We start from the raw sequence: 22,386 nt of genomic DNA on the forward strand, positions 1-22,386 counted from the left end.
TAGACGCCACGGCGGGACATGGTCTGATGTCGTTCAAGGATATAACCAGATTCCCATGCATGCCCCCGACCAAGAGCATACGAGCTTCATCACAGATAAAGGGCTCTACTGCTACAATGTCATGCCATTCGGACTCAAGAATGCCGGAGCCACGTACCAGCGGCTCGTAAACATGATGTTCTCAGAGCAAATAGGGAACAACATGGAAGTTTATGTTGATGACATGCTTGTAAAGTCTCAACTTAACAAGAACCATGTTGATGACCTCGAAGAGTGCTTTGGCGTGCTCAGAAAGTACAACATGAAGTTGAATCCTCAGAAGTGCACTTTTGGGGTGTCTTCAGGAAAATTTCTGGGTTTCATTGTCAATTCTCGTGGGATCGAGGCTAATCCCGACAAAATAAAGGCCCTGATCGATATGCCTTCACCTCGGAAGCATAAAGATGTTCAAAGCTTGACTGGCAGGATGGCAGCTCTGAGCAGGTTCATCTCGAAGTCAACGGACCGCGATCTCCCATTCTTCAACTTATTAAAAGGAAGTAAGAAGTTCGAATGGACAGATGAGTGCGAGCTAGCCTTTTAGGAGCTCAAAAAGCACTTAGCCGAACCACCCATCCTATCGAAGCCTGAGACGGGAGAAGTACTATTCCTATACCTCTCAACTACCGAACACGCGATAAGCGCGGTGCTCGTTCGAGAAGAAGAGAAAATACAGAAACCCGTCTACTATATCAGTAAAAGATTACTGGGGGCAGAGTCAAGATATCCACTGATGGAGAAGCTCGCCCTCAGTCTGATCCACTCGTCTCGCAAGCTCCGCCCTTACTTTCAGGCACATCCTATCCATGTACTAACAGATCAACCATTAAGGCAAGTCTTGTCTAAACCAGAGGCGTCTGGTCGACTCCTAAAGTGGGCTGTTGAGCTCGGACAGTTCAAGATCACCTACCATCCGAGAACGACCATTAAGGCACAAGCGTTGGCGGATTTCATAGTGGAGTGCACCGGTATAGCCGACGATGAGGTAACAACCACGGCCCACGAGCTGTGGAAACTTTACGTCGACGGGTCGTCAAATGAAAATGGAGCGGGGGCAGGAATTATTCTGATCACTCCTGCAGGGAGCAAATTTCACTCTGCGTTAAGGTTCGGCTTTAAAGCATCTAATAATGAAGCTGAGTACGAGGCTTTACTTGCGGGACTACGAATAGCAAAAGAGCTCAAGGCCAAAGCTATACATTGCTACAGCGACTCCCAGCTCGTGGTTAATCAAATCTTGGGAGAATACCAGGCTCGTGGCACAAAAATGGCAGCTTATCTGGAGAAGGCAAAGTCCGCATTAGAGTTTTTTGAGTTTTATGCAATCGAACAAGTTCCCCGAGAACAAAACTCAAATGCAGATGCCTTAGCTCGGCTCGCCACCTCCGCCGAAAATGAGGAGCTGAATGTTGTACCCGTAGAACACCTGTCAGCACCCAGCATTACTGAGCCTGACGAGGAAGATGTGTGTATGATCGAGACAGAGCCGACCTGGATGAGCCCGAAAGTTGAGTATCTCGAAAATGGAATTCTTCCAAAAGATCGAAATCAGGCTCGGAAACTAATGTATCAACTTCCTCGTTACACCATCCTGGACAGGAGGCTATACAGAAGAGGGTATTCCATGCCATTGCTCAGATGTGTAACTCCTCCCGAGGCAAAGAAGATTATTGAAGAAATTCATGAAGGGTTCTGCGGAGACCATACCGGGGGGCATAGCCTATCTAAGAAGATTATACGCTAAGGATATTTCTGGCCAACCATTAAAACGGACTCTTTCGAGTACGTGAAAAAGTGCGACAAATGCCAGAGATTCGCCACGATACCCCGAGCTCCTCCTTCCGAACTGACCATGTTGACATCCCCATGGCCTTTTGCGGTATGGGGCATCGACCTCATAGGCTCGCTCCCAACTGGCAAAGGAGGAGTAAAGTATGATGTGGTCGCGGTTTATTACTTCACAAAATGGACGGAGGCTGAACCATTGGCGACCATAACTTCGAAGAAGATCCTAGATTTCGTGGTAAAGAACATCGTATGCCGATATGGAGTTCCAAGAAAGATTGTGTCTGACAACGGAACCCAGTTTGATTGCGACTTATTTACCAACTTTTGTAACAAGAACAGCATAATAAAGAGCTTTTCGTCAATGGCTCACCCTCAGGCAAATGGTCAGGTCGAAGCCGTTAATAAAACTCTCAAAAGTTCTTTGAAGAAAAAGTTGGAAGAAGCAAAGGGACGATGGCCTGAGGAATTACCTCAAGTCCTTTGGGGATATAGAACTACAGCTCGGACATCAACTGGACATACCCCATTTTCTCTAGCATACGGCTGCGAGGCAATGTTTCCCATTGAGGTCGAAATTCCAACGATTCGAACTCAGATTTACGACCAAAGTTCCAATCATACTCAGCTCGAAGAAACCCTAGACTTGATCGAAGAAAAAAGGGAGGAGGCTCAGCTGAGAAATGTTGCTTACCAGCAACGAACCACAAGATATTTCAATAAAAGGGTTCGAAATCGAAAGTTCGGAGTAGGAGATCTGGTATTGAGACGCGTATTCTTAGCAACCCGAGATCCAGCAGCAGGAGTACTCGGGCCAAACTGAGAAAGACCATACCAGATAGAATCAGTCATCCGCCCTGGCGTATACAAACTTGCGAGATTAGATGGGAGCCTCATACCACGAGCATGGAATGGCGAACACCTTAGACCTTATTATCAATAGTATAGGAAAAGTGTTGCCTGTAACCATGATTTTCTATCTATGTTAGTTTGTTTTTGAATTTCATCAAATAACATGTCTACTTTGTTTCGCATGTAATTTATTTTTATTTTTGCAATCTCTCTTAATTTAATAACCTATGGTCACACTCATAGGATATTAAGGGGGCATCATTGGTATACATAACCAGCTTAAAAAATAAAAAATATATAAAGTATTTGGATATAACCAAGTACGCGATCTTAGGTAGTTCGGATATAACCGAATTATCAAAAACAAAGTATTTGGACATGACCAAATACGCGAGCTTAGATAGTATGCGAGCTTAGATAGTTCGGATATAACCGAACCATCAAAAAACCTAAATATTTGGAGTTAACCAGATGTGCAAACACAACAGGTTTGGAACAAACCAGCCAAATTATCGATTGATGATAAATGGGAGCCTAAACCTATTGCGAGATAAGTCAAAGTCGAGGCTGGAATATCTTAGAAATATAGTTTCGAACTTTTAACCTCGGAGCCAAAATACTGAGGATGAGGAAAAGTAACTAAAAAAATATTAACCAAATCATTCATATTACATGCCATATAAGTACTTTTCAGTTCATGGTTAAAGTAATGTCCGACCTTGATAAATAACGAGGTTGGAAACGGATAATTCGGATAAACTATGCATGAATGCATCGAATTTCGAGCCTAAATCCAAACTATGTTTGTAAGAATTAAATAAACATAACCAGTTCATCAATATAGAATATGCAAAATATTTCGAGCCAAGAAATGTAAAGCATATAAAAGAATAGTTAAAGAAATTGTGTCAGCCCCGTGGGCACAAATTTAAATAACTACAGAAATAAGGGGATGCAGCCCCGATAACTGATTTCTCCGAGATCGGATTTAAGGAAGAGGAGTATCCTTGGCCTTCTCGGCATCAGCATCACCAGACCCTTCAGGACGAATAGCATGACTATCCTGCTGGGCCGCCTCTCGAGCAGCTACACTTGCCAAAAGACGGGCATTCCACTGCTCAACATATGTGGCTTCGAGAGGACCCAGGAAGCTGGTGTCAAGCTCGGCATTGTCGGCCCAAAGCTTGTACATGGCCTGGTCGACCGCTTTCTCCCTCTGCTCCTTAGACTCATTCAGGAGGCGGGTCTTCTCGCTCTCCATGAAATCGAGGGTGGCAGACTTCTCCTCTTCGAGCTTGGCATTGGCCTTCTCGAGCTCAGCGTTTGACTTTTCAAGCTCCTCGAGACGGGTCTTCAATTTTTCAAGTTCAGACTTCGAGTCTTTGAGCTCGTCAGCCATCTTCAGCTCAAGATCCTTCGACTTCTGAGCCAGAGATAAGCTCGTTTGCACCTCGTTGGTCAGCTTGTAGTTGAGTTGTGCTGAAACAACAAGGGCCTGAAACACAAAGAACGAATCAGAATTGTAAATTGAGACATAAATACTCTAAATATAGTTGAGAAGGCTACCGCGGCGGAGAGTTCGATACTCTTCTCATAAAGAGTGTTGCAGTCCGAGGCCTTGCGCACGAGGTCCCAGTGGTCGGCGCCAAAGCCAGAAAAGCTCTGACCCACCCGAGAAAGGACGTCCGAGCTGAGTATAGCCCCTTCTGTCCCAGCGGCGCCATCAAGTACATACTCTTCAGCATGATTTCGGGCCGTTGGCAGCTGAACCATTGAGGTAGAAGGTTTCTTTGGGGGCCGAACAACTGTTAATCGGGTTTCGGTGGGAGGCTGCGAGATGGATGCAGTAGGGCCTGACCCATCAACCTGGGCAGTCGGTTCCTTGGAGGTGTTCGCAGTGATCTGGGCCGTGGGAGTCGTCTCGTGATGTTTAGGTACCTTGGACTGTCGGTCGGGCCTTTTTGGTATCCTCGGGCGTTTGCTCTTCTGGGCGCCAGCTCCCCCATCACTAAAGAGCACGGCGTCGAGGTCGGGATTCATGGCACCTGCATAATGACAGTGAGTTAAACAATGATAATAACTTTCGGAAAAGATGTAAACCAGTTGAAGAAAAAACCTAATTGAGACTCTCCCCCGAGCTCGAGCTTGGGGACCATGAAATTCCCCTGTCTTCAGAAGAGGCGGGGGGAGTGCCTTCCCTATAAGTTGGTGATAACCTCGAAAGGTCCCTATAATCATTGGTCCCATACTGCACAGCTATTCCATTCCACACCTCGTCCGTGGTGTACATAGTGTCGTATTTTCCGAGCCCACTATCAAACCTATGGACGCAGTCATCTACCCAACTCCATATGTAGAAGTGGTATCTATCCTGTGGGCACGAGACTAGTCTATTGGGCCTGTGTTTTAATAAAGTGGGGGACCACATTCGCGAAGTAGGAAGGGTTTTACCTCCACCGGAGTCTGAACTCGAGGCTTCGTCATTGGCCTCATTTCCCGACCGCGGACTTCTCGAGCGAAATGGGAGAGATGCTTTCCTTTCTCTCCTCGGAGGAAGGATGCCTGTGGGCAGTGGCACTTCCTCCCAGCGTTCATATTTTTTACTGGACCAGTCAGAGGTTGACTGGCCCTGTCCCAACAACCCACAAGCTCGTAGCTTGTCCTCATGTAATAGAAATGAGAGAGACCTCCTGCCGTAGGGGAGTCGGAGCAGGGCCTCTCTGTGCTCCTTCATTGTTTCGTCAGGGGTGGGACGCTGAAAGTTAGCTGAAAGACGAGGAACACTTCAACTAAATATGGATTTTAGGGCTAAAATTCTGAGCTTAAAAATAGAAAGTAACGAGAACACTTACGAATCCGCCTGAACGAACGGTGTCGAGACGGGGACAGACTGTCTATCCAGAAAAAAGCCTTCTTGAAGTCAGGAGGATGGTTCGGAAGATCTTCAAAGATCTTTGTCTCTTTGGGGTAGCTCAAAAGATAGTAAAAACCATCTCCTCCCCGAGCTCAGGAGGGATTACTCTTCAAACAAAAGAGATATAAAATCTCTTGGGGTGAAGGCCCTGTCCACCCCAGCTCGTGGAACAAGGACCTCAGGGCAGACAGCACCCTGTATGAATTGGTGTTGAGTTGGAACGGAGCCAACCCAACGAAATCAATGAAGTCTCTGAAAAAGGACTTCAGGGGCAGCAAAGCTCCTGCCCTTATATGTTCCTGGCTCCAGGCCGCGTATTTCACACTGGAATCGCGACCCCCAGGGGCGAAACAGCTCCGTTCATGCCTTGTCGGAGCTCGACACTTCAGTGTGTCCAACGAACTAAGGCCATGGAGGGCCAAGATATCAGTTATTTGGTCGGTGGTGGTAACCGAGCTCTGGCAGAATTCGGCTTCAAACATCTCCCTCCTAGGCTGCGAAGACGAAGGCTCCGCCATTAAGGAAAACTGGAGTTCCCCTGGGTGGTATGCAACCGTGACTTTTAACGCTGGGTCGAGGGGAATTGGCCTAGGTCCAGGGTTGGGCTCCGGATAGATGGCTTCCCGAAGAACTCTTCTCTTCTTTTCAATGACCTCATCTATCTGACGACGATAGTGGGCTCGAATGTCCTCCTGCTCGCTCGCAAGCTCGTATTCTTTTATCCGACGTTGGTTCCGGGCAAAGACCTATTCCGGGCTCGGAGATTTGGGCTCGTAAAGGATTGCTCGTAATGACCCCCACCGTCTTTCCGGATTCTGTGACATCTAACGAGAAAGAAAAAATGGTGAGGGCCATGCATGCAAGAATCACGAGCTCGATGGGATGAGGTCGGAGATCTAAGGACAAGAAACTAAGTATTAAGACCCTCACTAAAGAGTCAGAGCGCGTGTTCCACAGGAAAGAAAAAGAGTGTGGGTGATTTTTTGAAAATCCCGAAATTCAAGGGAAAGAAAGGTGGCGGTTAGCCAGGAAAGGGCATTTTTGAGTTTCACGCAATTGTCAAGAACGAGGGTTTCTTACCCGAAAACTTATTGTACAAGAAACATGGCCTAGAATTTTCAAAACCCCGAAAGTTGAAACTTCGTTCAAAGGACAAAAACTGGGTATAAACCAGAGGCGAACATCCAGAAAGAAAATCCAGAAAACATAAAAGCCTCTCAATTCAAAACCTGTTATTGTATCATTCTAATAACGCAAACTAGCATACGCAACAAGTACGAAATGGATGAAAAAAAAAAAAGAGCTAAAAACAAAATGGCATACTTACACAGTGATGGTGATTGCAGCGAAATCGTCGAGTGGAGAAGAGGTTGCAAGAAAGAACTCACTGACTCGAACAAACCAGGATTCCTTTGTTTCTTCGGCCTAGAAAACATGCACTGAGTGTAAACTGTGATAAGAAGTTTAGGGAGTGTTTTTCTTTTTTCTAGCTTGTGATGAACAAATGTGAAGAAGACGAAGAGGGGGTCTTGTATATATAGGTGGGAAAACTAAATTAATCAGGAGCGTTGATTAAAATCCTCAACAGATCGAATGGATGGGGATCGGTGACAAGATGGCGCTGAAAAGTTGTCAGACGGACGATCGTGGGCGTGTTCCCAAGGTACTCAAGTACCTAAAGTGAGCAATACCCATCTGGCACGTGTCCATTTTCAAGAGTGTGACGGTATGGTTCCCAGAAAGAGTAAGTTCAAAAGTTTCCTTCTCTTAGGATTCGAACAAATACTTTTGAGGGGGCAAGATGTTATACCCAGATTTCGAGCCATAGTAAATATGACCTCGAAAGCTGAGTTCGCAGCAAATGGTCTCGTGAGGATTAGAGTGATCTAGGATTGTAAGTCGAGCCATTAAAGTATGATATATGATCTCGAATGCGGTGATCTCGAAATGATTTCGATCTCGAAAGGTAGCTCCGAGAACACCTTCATCTTCAGGAACTTCGGAGCATGGGTCTTGAGCTCGATATCCCATCTCGAAAGCAACGTTAGCTCGGGAGATGTCAGTGGCTCGCACAATGACAAGAAACCTGAAATGCTGGAGCCTTGAAGATACGTTATAACCACCTTGAATATCTACAAGTATTATAACTATGAGATGTAACCCTCATTAATTGATGTAAATCCCCAAGAGTTGTGGGATATTATTTATTCAGTTATACGCCCCCTGATCTTTGGGGGACGTTTCCTTTTATATCTGATTATTGGCATTTAAAGCCATTTATTTTTATTCACAAAAGAGTAACTACCCAAAATATGTGGGATAGTATTCTGCATCCTTCTCTATAAATAGAGAAGCCATGCACCATTGTAAAGGACCGAAATTCTGATCCTTGAGAGAAAACTCTGTAGAATTCATGCTAAAGAATTGTTCAGAGATAATCTTGAGGTTAATAACAGAGACTCGTGGACTAGGCAGATTTAACTGCTGAACCACGTAAAAAACCGTGTGTTTGATTCGTTTGTTTCTTTTGGCCATTGTCTTTAATTGTTTACGTGCTCTCTTCTTTTATCTGTTGACGAAAAACGGCGTCAACACATGATTTTCAAGAAATTAACCATCTGCCTCGATAGGACTCGATAGAATTCGATAGGTCTCGATGCAAATCAATGCAATTGATAGAAATTGCATAACTTTTCACTCGGGTGTCCGTTTGAGGTGATTTTTTTTTAATTTGGGTATTTTCTTGAGATCTACACGTTTGGGATATGTAAAGACACATTTGGGAAGTAAAAAGTTTGAAAACATACCCAACTTTGAAAATATAATGGTATTGTTTTTTAACTTTGGTATGTTTTCAAGCTTTCAACTTCCCAAATGCATGTGTAAACATATTAGATGTGTAGATCTCAAAAAAAATACCCAAATTCAAAAAACAAATCACCTCAAACGGACACCCGAGTGAAAATTTATGCAATTTCAATCAATTACATTGATTTGCATCGAGACCTATCGAGTTCTATCGAGGCAGATGGTTATTTTCTTGAAAATCATGATTTTTAAGGATCTATCGAGCTAGGCATCGAGGCACATCGAGTTCCATCGAGGTATATCTTAGAAATCATGATTTTCATGAAAAAAAAATCATATGCCTCGATACTACATCGATAAGCCTCGACATACCTCGATACAATTAATAGAAAGTGCATAATTTTTCACTAGGGTGTCCGTTTGAAGTGATTTTTTTTTTGAATTTGGGTATATTTTTGAGATCTACATGTCTAATATGTTTACACATGCATTTGGGAAGTTGAAAGCTTGAAAACACACCAAAGTTCAAAAACTATACCATTATATTTTCAAAGTTGGGTATGTTTTCAAACTTTTAACTTCCCAAATGTGTCTTTACATATCCCAAACGTGTAGATCTCAAGAAAATACCCAAATTCAAAAAATAAATCACCTCAAACGGACACCCGAGTGAAAAGTTATGCAATTTCTATCAATTGCATTGATTTGCATCGAGACCTATCGAGTTTTATCGAGTCCTATCAAGGCAGATGGTTATTTTCTTGAAAATCATGATTTTTAAGGACATATCGAGCTGGGCATCAAGGTACATCGAGTTCTATCGAGGTATCTCTTAGAATCATGATTTTCATGAAAAAAAAAACCATATGCCTCGATACTACATCAATAAGCCTCGACATACCTCGATACAATTAATAGAAAGTGCATAATTTTTGCACTAAGGTGTCCGTTTGAGGTGATTTTTTTTTGAATTTGGGTATATTTTTGAGATCTACACGTCTAATATGTTTACACATTCATTTGGGAAGTTGAAAGCTTGAAAACACACCAAAGTTCAAAAACAATACCATTATATTTTCAAAGTTGGGTATTTTTTTCAAACTTTTAACTTCCCAAATGTGTCTTTACATATCCCAAACGTGTAGATCTCAAGAAAATACCCAAATTAAAAAAAAATCACCTCAAACGGACACCCGAGTGAAAAGTTATGCAATTTCTATCAATTGCATTGATTTGCATCGAGACCTATCGAGTTCTGTCGAGTCCTATCGAGGCAGATGGTTTTTTTCTTGAAAATCATGATTTTTAAGGACCTATCGAGCTGGGCATCGAGGTACATCGAGTTTTCTGCAACTTTTTACGTTTCAGATCTAAAAAATTGTGAAAAAAATTGCAAAAAAAACCAAAAAATTATGCTAAGATCTATTTGAAGTGCATAAATTAGTATCTTAATTGATAAGGGATGGATGGATGGTGTCCAAAAAATAAAGGTGACCCGAGAGAGAAGACGGATGGAGGCTAAAAAAAAATGATAAGGGTATTTTTGGAAAGCAAACAAATACTAGCATTATTTTGGAATAATGTTAAAGAATGATATTTTTTTTATATATGCACATACAATATGCATAAATACCCAAATTTCCCATTGACAAACAAACTAACCTAATATCCTAAACTTAAGAAGGCTCCTATTCCTATAATTTTAATACTAGGTGGGCACATGTGAAAATTTTAGTTTTTTTTAACTAATATCTAAATTTTAATTAGTTAAAATTTTGACTAAATTAATTAAAATATCATTTAATTGTAATAAAAAAGGGTTATATTATATATAAGAGATATTGATTGATTGTAGTTGAAGTTGTGTAGCTATGTTATATATAAGAGAGATTGATTGATTGAAGTTGACATATATATATATAGCTTAATGAATATCAAAGTCATTCATTTGATCAAATGGTGCAAAAAAATGGTCTCCACCGGTGCAGACGTTTTTACCGTCTCCACCTGAGAAATTGCCTATATGTTTATATATTTGTATATATATATTTATATGTCCGTATATATGTATATTTATATTTATATATCTGTTTTTTTTTATATGTATATATGTTTCTTTATGTATATATGTATATATGTAAATATTTGGTTAATTTTTTTTAGAAAATTGATTAATTAATTGTGAACTATTAATATATATGTATGTGTGTGATATTTTGTATTATAATTATATTTTTCTATTAAAAAAAACAAATAAATCTATGTAGTTTTAGAAAAATGAGATTAATAATGAAAAAAAATGTATGGTTTTAGTATTTATTAAAAAAAAAACTGATTTGAGTATGTATATTTTTTAATTTTAATGCTTTATATGTATATTAAAAAATAGATTAGATTATGTATATTAAAAAAATATATATTATATTTTTTTATATTAAATATTATTTGTTTATAAATATTTACTAAATAAATTGTTTTGATGATACTGATATAAAAAGATTTGATATATGTTATTAATTTTGGTTTATGTTGTGCATGCTATGAGAATATTCTGTATATTGCTCTGGGAATATTTTGTATATTGTGTGTAGTTTGCAGGTTTTATAAAATTTTGGGATAGTTTAAAAAATAGTCGTTATGCTGGCCAAATTTCGTTAGTCTTAAGAAAATTAACATTAATTATAAAAATTATAGCCATTAATATTAATTTTTATTTTAATGCTTTATATTTATTTGTTTCTCTTAATAACAACTATTTTAAAGATATTTTTATAATATATGTTTTTTGTATTTATTAATTTTTTTTGTAAAATAAAAAAAATAGATTTTAATATGTATTTTTTTTTTATTTGAATGCTTTATATGTATTTGTTTATTTTTGCTTGTTAATATTTATTATATTGTATTTTTTGATATATATATACTAGTTAAAGTATGAACTTAAAAAAAATTAAGATTAATAATGTATGTTTATATTTTTAAATTGTTTTATATTAAATGTGATATGTTTGTAAATATGTATTTAATAATTTTTTTGTATTAATAAAAAATCAGTTTTGGTATATGTTTTTTTGTGGTTAAATATTTGTTAATGTATATATATGTTTTGTATGATATGAGAATATTCTGGTTATATATGTGTTTAATTTGTAGGTTTTTTTAATTTTTGGGATAGTTTGTAAATATAGTCGTTATGCTGTCCAAATTTTGTTAGAGTTAGTAAAATTAATAAAAGTTTAATAATTAATTAAATAAAAATTTAAGTATAATTAAAAATTCATCAAAAAAATAATTTTTAACTATAATTTAAATAAAATAAAATTACCAATCATAATAATTAATAATTAATTTTAACATTAATATTAGATGTTTTGTAATTGAAAAAGTTAAAAATATAAATGATTTACTAAAATATAATTAAGTAAAATATAAATATAATAAAATTGTTATTGATTAAGTAAATAATCCAATACAAATTGAAGAATTTAATAAAAAATTACAAAATGAAATTAATGTATAATTAAATTAATTTTAAAATAAAAGTAATAAATAAGTAAATACCCAAACTTACAACTTACTAACACTTAAATACCCAAATTGATTTTTTAGTGGCAAAAGCACCAAAATGTGAAAGTTACTTGCAATTAGAGATACACAGTGTTAAATATTAAAGTTGACTGGTCAAATGACACATGGCACTACATGATTGGTTCACATTGTTATTATTCTTAAAATAATTTTCAATTTAACAAAAAATAAAATTTACATTTTTTTTTAAAAAAAATTCAAACTTTTTTTCAATTTAAGATTAAGTATGAAAAATACATTTTTTTTAAAATTTAATTGTTTATTGTTAATATCCTCAAATTTTTTAATTTATTATTATTATTATTATTATTATTAAAATCTTCCTATTTATCATTTTGTCTAGTTTTTTTTCAAATAAAGATTAAGTAATTTTGTTTAAAATCCAAGCAATAATTTAAGATTAAATATTTTTTTACTTAATCTTAAATAATTGATTAAAAGCAACAAATTTGATTTTTTTTTTTTAAAATGAGAAAAAATTAGTTTTTGTTACTTTTAAATTGAAAAACAATAAATTTTATTTTTTTGAAAAATGAAAAATATAAAATGATATTTTTTATGAAAAATTATTTAAAATAATAATAATAATAATGTGTACCAATCATGTGGTGCCACGTGTCATTTAAGTGTTAGTAAGTTGTAAGTTTGAGTATTTTAGCTGCAAATATCCCTATAAATAATTATTTTTGCCAGAGATAGGATATTATTATCAGTTAGTGATAATTAGGGAGACAAACAGTCATGAAATATTTTGACTATCATTTCCCTCACTTTAAGACAATTATTAATATTTTCTTAATTATTTCGCTTAAAGATGGCGAGCGACAGAAGCTGGATGAGTGCGAGGAATCGTTGGTCTCTGGAGTATAGAAATGGTGTTAAGGAGTTCTTCGATATAGCCAAAAATCAGTTGAACGATCGAGGTTTGGTTCGCTGTCCGTGCAAGAAATGTGGGAATGTTAAGTTCCAGCCTATAAATGCAATTTCGATGCATTTATTCAACAATGGAATCATACAGTCCTACAAAGTGTGGCATTACCATGGAGAGGCGCTGCCGTCGCCACCAGCTGTGGTACGAGATCATGATAGAGATGAGATAGCAGATATCCTGGAGGATGTTTACGCTGAAGATGACGTTCCCGCTGGAAACTATAATGATCCTCAACATCGCAACAAGTATGAAAAATTATTTAAGGAGATGTCAAGTGAACTGTACCCGGGTTGCCGAAAGTATTCCGCGTTGAACTTCTTGGTGAAGCTGATGCATCTGAAAGTTATTAAAAGTGCAGCAATCATTACTTTGATGGTTTGCTGGAATTGTTAGTCGACGCTATGCCTGACGGAACAATTTTACCTGAGTCTAACTATGAGGCGAAGGCAAAGTTGCGGAGTATTGGATTGGGATATGAGTCCATCGATGCTTGCAAGCATGACTGTGCACTGTTTTGGAAGGAGAATGTGAATTTGGAGTTCTGTCTGGTTTGTGGTGAGTGTCGCTGGCAAGATAATCATGGGAACGAGAAGAAAGTGTCCCATAAGGTCATGCGGTACTTTTCGTTGACGCCGAGATTGAAAAGGTTGTACAGTTCCAGATATACTGCGAATGATATGAGATGGCACTATTCTAAAAGGCCAAAGGAAGATGGTGTGATGAGGCACCCCACTGATAGTAAGGTGTGGAAGCACCTTGATGAGTTGTACCCATCTTTCGCATCCGAACCTCGAAATGTTAGGCTTGGGTTGGCTACAGATGGTTTCAATCCCTTTGGGAACATGAGCAACTCTTACATCATGTGGCCTGTGATACTTGTCTCATACAACTTGTCGCGGTGGAAGTGCATGAAACCACAGTCATTAATGTTGTCTATTCTAATTCCAGGTCATTCTTCACTTGGAAAAGATATCGATGTCTAAATGAGACCTTTGCTTGATGAGTTGAAGGAGTTATGGGTGAATGATGTCGAGACACGAGATGCATACAATAGTACCTTGTTCAATATGCGTGCAGCAATCTTGTGGACCATTAACGACTACCCAGCTTATGCTATGATGTCTGGGTGGAGCACAAAAGGGTACAAGGCGTGCCCTACATGCAATGAAGAAACTCCCTTTGTAGGGATTGGAAGTAAAATTGCATACATTGGCCATAGGAGGTTTCTTGAAATGGATCATGAATGGAGGAGCAAACAAGCACTATTTGACGGGAACAAGGAACTTAGGCCACCACCGAAAGATTACTCCGGTGATGATGTGTTGAAGCAATTAGAGAATTTGCAGATTAGACATCCTGGGAAACACAAAGAATTTGGTGGTGTGAAACGCAAAAGGGCTCCGATTGAACTTAATTGGTCGAAGAAGAGCATATTTTTCGAGCTTGATTATTTGAAGGAATTATTGCTGAGGCATAACTTGGACGTAATGCACATTGAGAAGAATGTTTGCGACAGTGTCTTGGGAACTTTTTTGAACTTTGTTAATAACTCACTATTAAATATTTTTTCTATCTTCATAATATTTTAACAAATTCCAATTTTAATTGTGATTTTAGGACAAATTCATTTATCCACAAGACAATCCAGTAATCAACGATGCCATGGTAAGACAAATGCAAAAACATCTGACTGATTGGTGCCACACGATGAAGAAACACTGGGTAGAGGTTGGAGGAGAGGTGGACAATGAGAGAGCGAAGTCAAAACCTTTTGGGTCGATTACTTCTTCTGAATGGGCAATTCTACGTGATTTTTGGGCTTCTGATTCTCAGCATGTATGCCGTAGATTTTACATTAATTTTTAATTATAAAATTACAATCTAGATTAATGAGTATTGTTTTCTGTTTGAAGCGTATATCAAAGAAAAATAAAGAAGCTCGAGCAAAAATAACCATATCAGGAGGACACGGTTCCAAATCCATCGTTGCCCATGTTTATGATCACGTAAATTATAATAACCTATATCCTTACATTTAAGAAAATATTATAAATGTCACAATGTTTAAATAATTTGCTTTTTTAGATGGACCCATCTACTGGCAAGCTCCTAAGCATGATCGACACATTCGAGCACCTCCACAAGAAGAAGGATAAGTGGATTAGTGATGTAGCGGCAACAAAATATGTAAGTTGCATAACCTTAACTAATTTATGATCATTTAACTTTAAAAAAGTTTAGTAAATAATTAATAAATATTAATTATTAATTGGTTGTTGTCAATTAGTAATTATTTATTAATTATTAATTAAATTTTTAACAATTAAATCTTTATAATCTATGTGCCAATATTTTTATGATTAATGATTGTGGACTAAGATAAAAAAAAGAATGTAATTAATGTTGTCCCCGTATCAGGGAGCTTGTGGACTAAAGTAAATTTGGTCATGAAAATCCATATCTTAATAAAAAACATGCAAATATAGTTGATGTATATGTTTGGAGATGTAAATTCCCCATTAATGGAATTAACTGCACTTACCGTATATATCAACAACATCTTCATGATTTTGATTTAGATATGAATTTTCATGACCAAATTTACTTTAGCCCACTTGCTCCCTGATACAGGAACAAAATTAATTACATTCTTTTTCAATCACTGGTCTGCAGTCATTAATGATAGGATGTTAGCAGATAGATAATAAAGTTATATTTTATATGTTGTTATATTAAAAATTTATAAGTTAGGTTTTCAAATAATGTTATATTGGAATTCGAGATACGTGCTTTTTATTGTGCAGACTGAGATGATCGAGCGTCGAGCATCACAAAGTACGGCCCTTGTATCATCTGCTTCTTCTTATGTCGGCGATAATGTCGACGGTCAGTTCCCGCCTGATATGGATATTGTCACGGATGTCCTTGGACCTCGCTCGCGTTATAAGAAAGGGTTTGGGGGGTTGCCTAGGTTGAAGGCAATTGGTGCAAAAAGGGCAGCATCTTCATTAACTTCTCAAATGTCCGGGCAATTTCCACCTAAAGTGGACAGCATTTTGCATCGAAGTGAGGACATTATGCTAGAAAATCTGAACCTAAAAAAGCATAATACTAAACTTGAGAGTCGTCAACGGCGTCAAGATCTCCTGCTTAATGCTTTGTTGAAGCAGGTTGGTGAAATGGCTCCTGGTTTTACTATTGACTTACCAGAACAGGATTCGGACGAGGACAATGATGTTGATGGGGGCGGGGATGATGAGGCGGGCAGTACTCATTTATTGAACTTTTTATTTATTTATTTAAAGTTTAATTTATTAGACATTTATTTTACTAAACTACTTTTATATTTTCATGTTTAATGGAGACAATAAATATTAATAGTTGTAATTTTTTTTATTTATTTATAAAATTTTATTTTTATTTTTATTTCTAATTAAATAATATTACTAAAAAATTAAATAATTATTAATATATTAAAATCGAAATTTATTAATTAATATTAATATATTGAAAATAAAATTAGTAATATAATCAAAAAAATATTTAAAAAATATTTTTACCGGCACAAAATTACGTCGGCAAAAGTCTCAACCCTCACTGCATATATACACATTTCCCGGCGCAAAAACGCGCCACTAAAAGAGTCAACTTTTGCCGGCGCATTCTTATTTTTCCCAGCGCATTTTTTCGTCGCCAAAAGATACCATTGCCAGCGCATTACATTTTGTGTCGGCAAAAGTGAAATTAGCGACGAGGGTATGTTGCGGACCTTTGCCGGCGCAAATTTGCGCTGGCAAAAGTGAGGTTTTTTGTAGTGTGTTTTAGGTTGAATTTAGGTTAGTTTTAGAAAGTAAATTAAAATGTTATTTAAGTGTTTTTACTTTATTTTGTGCTGATTTACTTTTGATTTCCTCTTGTTTCAAGTTTTAATGATCAAGTACATAATAGGTAGTGAAATAGGAAGAAACATGTTCAATACGATGAATAAGATGGATTTAGTGTTGAGTGTGGAGTTTCAAGATATTATGGGTAGAAAATAATACGTTGAATATGTTTAATACACGTCGTTTATGCTATGTAACACAAGTTAAAAACTCCAAGCTGCATTTTGACCATGATTTCTCCACATTCTGGAAAAACTCTTAGAAATATAAGTTTTAGATATTTCTCTTAACTTTTCATCTCTTTTTGAATCGTCTAATTCATAGTTATATCGAGAGAGTTAAGCACAAAATATGATCAGTTGGCGTTGTAGGCTATTCGAAGCGAGTTTCAATTTTGTTATGTATTATTAGCGCCCAACATCATTATATATAATGTTGCATCGTTATTAAAGTCAAAAAGTAGAGTTCCAAGAAGTGTTATTAGCACCCCCAACGTTAACGTTGAAAGGTAGCACCCTATGGGTATCTAGTTAAACACATTTAGAGCGTTTTTAAAGCAATTTTTACACTTTTTGTGGAGAATGGCATATTTATGGTGGCACATCTTTTCATGCAGAATTGCTAGGGTTTCTATTTAAACACCTTTAGAGTATTTTTAAAGTAGTTTTTTGTTGCTAAACTGAGAGAATTATTTTATTCTTCTTCTTCTATTTTCTTTAAATGTTTTTCTTATTTCTCTTTGATATTAGTATGATTTCTTTTGCATGATTCGTGATTTTAATTTGAGTTTTATATAATTCATGATTTTAGTTCAAGATTTGAGAAGTGATGAGAATAGTTGTATGGTTTAGGTAATTTTTAGGGCTTTTGTTACTATAGATGTAGGAAAGTTCACAAATAGGCCAGCTATCAAAATAGGAGGAAGAATAGTGAAAATTGGATTGATGATGTAGTAGAGTGTAGATAGTTGATGAAATTAATTACCTGAGTTTTACATTCATTGAATTAATAATTGCTATTTTCTTTATTTTAGTTTTGGTTTTTGTTCTTTTTAAAATGAAATATTTGTCAACCAAACATAGAAAATTATCTATTAGTAATTAATAATCAATCCCAGTCCGAAAGAACATTCTTGTTTATGATATATGGCAATATTATGAAACTCATAAATCACAATATATTTTCTGGAAACAATTTTAAACGTAATAACATCTCTACAAACAAAACAAAACAAAAAAAGAGAGAAAAACTAACAAACGACACCATTATTTGACGTGGTGTGCTCTTTTCTTTGCATCCACGCCTTCCAAATCTGTAGTCTTCCATGGCCGGTAACACTAGTACTACTCTTCTTCCCAGCAGGCTCCTGCTGCAGCGATGACGACGGCTTCTCGTACAGCACAAAATTACGCCTTCCTTTGGATCCAACTTTATCGTGAGGGCCCAGAGAATCGAAATCTTGGCAATACAGGACGAAATCGTTGACATTAGTTCCGAGAACAGGTAGTCGTTGCTGTTGAGCGTAAGATTTCAAGGCGGTGCGGATGACCGAATCGACAGGCTCGTCCTCATCGACCAACAGTTTCATCGGCCCAGAGCTGCCGATGAAGGTGACGCTGATCAACATCAGCCCTTTCTTCTGATTCTTCTTCTTCTTCTGCCTTAGATTAAACATCCTGGTTTTAGGGTTTTGGTTCAGTCTGGGGTGGTGGCGATGTAGCAGAACTTTTTGCGTGAGATGAAAGGTGAGTCAGATCGCAGATAAGTAATCTTGGTTAAGTTTTCCACCATTAATGAACGAAGTATAATTAGATGAAGATCGCAAAGCATCTTAGGTAGGTTGGAGTTACAGAGTAGGAGTGTGAAGTTACCAAGTGTGTGCATATATATATATATATATATATATATAGTTTGTGAACAATATTTGAGGCGGTAAAGAAAATTAAATTTAAATTTAATATCTGAATTCCTGATATTGAAATTTGTTTACAATTTTTTATTTTACGGTTATATAAATCCTAGTATTTAGTATTTGTAGTTAGAGATGTTCATTAATTGGTATAACGTACCCCATTATTAGCATCGTTCTCATAATATATTATTTTATATTTAAACAAAATTCTTGTTTTTTTTTTCAAATTAAATATAATTCTTTCAAACAATAAAATACATGAATATTAAAATTATACATGAATATAGTTCACATAATATTAAATTGGACATGAATACAGTTAATAATATAAAGAATAAAATAAAGAATTTATTTTAAATATTTTAAACAAAGTCATTTTTTAAAATAATTAATTAACTGTTGTAATGATGTAGTTTTAACCGTTAATTTTAAGAAAAGAATAACAAAAATTCAGTTGGACACATTTTTTTAATCTATTTATATAAAAAGAGAATTGCTAAAGGACACCTCTAGTGTCCAACACCACAAGAAAGTGACATGTGTATCTCATGTGTTGCCTTAAGATGCCAAATAGCAACATTTATATAAAAAGTGGGTAGATAATGAAAATTTTTAGCCTTAACAATTTTTTTTATAATTTTAACGAAATATTATAAATATTTAACGAATTATACATTTAAAACTAATTGAAAATAGCTATTTATTAATTATATTAGTATAAATTCAAATATTATAAAATATTATTTTTATAATAATATTTAATATAAGACTACATATTTAATAATCATATTAATATAAATCTAAATGTTATAAAATATCATTATTATAATAATATATAATATGTCTTACCCAAAAATGAACTACCTGATGACGTGGCAAGATTGACCTACACGTGGGATGCACGTGGCAGTTTAAGTAAGTATAATTTGTTCGACCATCGACCAGAATTGACTCATCAGACATCATAATTATGGGCGACCAGCCTGATCGCGTATATTCATTTGCTTCCTTCAGATATGTAATTAAAGCTCATTGACCCATGTAGAATTCCTTGAGCCTATAAATAAGAATGAAAATGCTCAAGAGAGGGGCCTTCTTTTTCTTTGGATTTTTGGAACTTCAAAATTCTAAGAGAGAAATAGAGTGTTGTTATCCACCATAATTGTATTCATCTGAAAGCTTATGAAACTCGTGAACCCTAATTCATTTATCACAGTTCTTGCAATTTTACATCAATAAGAACACTAAGTGGATGTAGGTCATGACTATTTTTATTGGGGCCGAACCACTATAAATCTTTTGTGTCATTTATCTTTTCGTCTTGATTTCATCTCATTTTCTATCATTTTACTTGACTCTGTGTCGTTGACCAATTCGAGGGTCAGCATTTTGGGGCTTTCATTGAGAGACGAACTCAAGACCTCCAAAAAGATCAAATGGTGAATGTTGCGGATTTTATAGCTACGCAAGTGCACGTATCGCAATTTAGTAATAATCTTGGTAAAGCCAAGTATCTTCCTGAAGGACTGAATCCCCAATTACCAGTCAATTAATCTTTTTTTCTATTTGGTCAATTAGACTTTCGATTCTTGTAGACAAAGCAAAAGAAAATATAAAGTGCAGAAAGAATAATTAAAGATTAAATAAAACAACGAGTAATAACAAAACCTTAGATTAAAACAATGAAATAGTAATTAGGATATTTTATCTCATCAACTATCCTCCCTATTACTGATGAGTTCGTTTTTAGCATAGTTTTTAACATGTGTTTAGGGTAAGTTTGAGTCATTTTGGTGGAATGTTATGCGGTATTATGCTTGTTTTGGTATGTTTGCAGGAAATAGATAAGGAAACGTGAAGTTTGGGAAATGACTAAAAAATCAGCTAATTTAGGAAATTTATGCTATAAGTTGACAAGAAGAAAGTCAAGGATTCATTTGCAGAGATAAATGTTCGTTTTGGAGTTTTGGAATAAGTTTTTGGGGTCAATACGAAGGGCTGCAGCGCATGGGAGAAGGGTCGCGATGCTTGCTGAAGACAGAAAGCGTGTTGCGCAAATTCAAAGAGGCGCGTCGCGGTGCTTGAATGCCAGGGCCGCGGCGCGTGTATTTTTTTTTTCATGGCATTAGAAGGACGAAATCGTCATTTTCGTGAAAAAAAATCATTTTTAGGGTTTCTATTTAAATACGTTTTTAAGAGTTAATTAGGAGAGGATTCATATTTTTATGTGTGGAGAAATTAATAGAGACTTGGAAGAACATTGAAAATCTGAGAGTTTGATTTCTTGATCTCTACTGTATTTCTCTATTCTTGAGTTTATGTTTATATTTAATTTGATTGATTCCATTATGTTTGTTTTGAACTAATCTTGTTATTAGGGTATTAGTAGATTCTTCTTGAAGCTTTTGATTTCTTAATGAAATTTTCCTGAATTTCTTTCTTCTGCTATGGATTATTTATCTTATGCTTAGTGCTTGTGAATGTTTGATCATTATTTACATGTTTATATGATTTTAACCTATGCTCTGAAAAGAGAAGGTTAATTATGCTATAGGTAAATAATCACAATTTTATATTAGACGAAAGTACTTCTATGAATTGTGTAGTTTAGGGATTATGTGTTTAAAGCCTGCAATATATTGATTTACCACAAAGATGTAGGAAATAATATATTGTAGAGAATTATAGATCCTAGCAAGCCTATAATATATAGTTGTAATCTGCTATCACAATAGAATTGAGAAATATTGAGAATTGGTTAGAAATCATAAGTGAATGGTTTATGAAACTAAAGCCCTAACTTTTACATCCATTGAATTAAATCAAATTTTTATCTCTGAATTTCTCTAGTGCTTAATAGTTTTCCTAATTTTTAGTAATAATTATTTTATTCATAATTCTGAAATTATTATTTAAATCAATTAAAATTATTTTATTCATAATTCTAAAATTATTATTTAAATCAATTAGAATTAGAAGTTAATTATTGCACTACAAGAAAAAATGCTTTTAATAACACCAAAAATGTGTTATCAAAACATACGATAACACTTTCTGATGTGTTAAGACCGGCTATATTATCGTAGGTCAGGGTACTTTACATAACACTTTATCAGTGTTATACAAATGTGTTATTGTACTGTCAACGATAACTCAATTTCTGTGTTTTTTTAATATATAGATAAGTGTTTAATTATGTTATTTATATTCGATTATATAACACATTTTTTGTGTTATACTACACTTTAGTATAACACATTTTTTGTGTTATACTACACTTTAGTATAACACATGTGTTATATTAGCTTAGAGAAACATAATCTTTTCTTACTTACACAAAACTAGGAAAACAAATATGAAAGTTGAAGCCAAATAAGGTAACATAAATAGATTTTTATTAATTACTCAAATGTAATTACAATATTTAGTCTACTAAGTCTAGGCTTAAGAAATCATATTACAACATAATTTATGCCAAATTCAGATTCCTTTATCACTAAATACAAAACAAGAAATGTATACAAATATTAGTGAAATACATTCTTCCATTCTAAAGGCCTCAACTACAAATGTTGTCAATAATTACTCCAAAGAAATCATCTCAATATACCTGCACATTGTAAGAAAAAAGTCCTTTTATTATTAAGAACAAAAGTTCTTCCCACCACAACAA

The sequence above is a fragment of the Humulus lupulus genome, chromosome 4, assembly GCF_963169125.1.
Source record: "Humulus lupulus chromosome 4, drHumLupu1.1, whole genome shotgun sequence".
NCBI classification, from domain to species: domain Eukaryota; kingdom Viridiplantae; phylum Streptophyta; class Magnoliopsida; order Rosales; family Cannabaceae; genus Humulus; species Humulus lupulus.